The sequence below is a fragment of the Fonticula alba genome, assembly GCF_000388065.1.
Source record: "Fonticula alba strain ATCC 38817 unplaced genomic scaffold supercont2.2, whole genome shotgun sequence".
NCBI classification, from domain to species: Eukaryota; order Rotosphaerida; family Fonticulaceae; genus Fonticula; species Fonticula alba.
Window position 1 is genome coordinate 2,801,154 of NW_009242972.1, and position 858 is coordinate 2,802,011.

Sequence of the window (858 nt, forward strand, 5' to 3'; positions counted from 1 at the left end):
CCCCCCCCCCCCTCCTGTGCGGGAGTCGGTGCCTGCTTGACGTTCCCGCGCACACACGCGCACGCGCACACCCGCGTGTACCCACAAACACATCCCCTTTTTAGCCTTTCTTTTCCTCGCCCTTGCGAAAAACATCCCTCAAGAAATACATTCAGCCTGCTGGATCCCCTCGGCCGTGTGCCCTGAGAGGGGGGTATCCCGTCCTTCATTCGGGCAGAGGGAGGGGGGGCGGGGGCCGTGTCTTGCTCCGCAGACAGGGGGATGGCGCCTCCTCGTTGAGGCCACGCCAGGGGAGGGCGTGCGGTCCAACAGGCAGTGGGCCCCCGGCCCGCACGCACACACACGCGCGTGCGCGCGTCATGCTCAGAGGGCCGCCGAATCAGCGGAGCACGAAGCTGCGCCTCGGGAAAAAATCCAGCTGGCAAGGCCGCGCAAGCCCCGACGGAGGGAGCGACGTGTTTGGTTGGCGCCACGGGAGGGCACACCGAGGGGCCCCTCGGCCGGCGGAGGCCCATCCCCGGTCGTCCCGTGGAACACAAGACCGCGGCAGACACGCGCCCGGAGGGGGGGGCACAGCTAGCCCGACCCACGCCCCGGGCCTGGCCGGTGAATTAATCTACAACTGGAGATGGCTGCCCGCGGTCATGCAGAATCGGCCGTTCTGTAAGTCCGGACGGCCAGCGCACATTCCAACGCCCGGCGCAGGGACGCGCGCGCCTTTCGGACTGTCTGCGCATGCCGCAACTGATCGGAGCATCGCCATCTCCCGAGCACCATAGTCTGGGAAAATAGAACAGGCCGGCGCTCGGGACACCCCGCTCGGGGGGAGCACCCGGCCGACTCTCCGCCCCCCCCCCC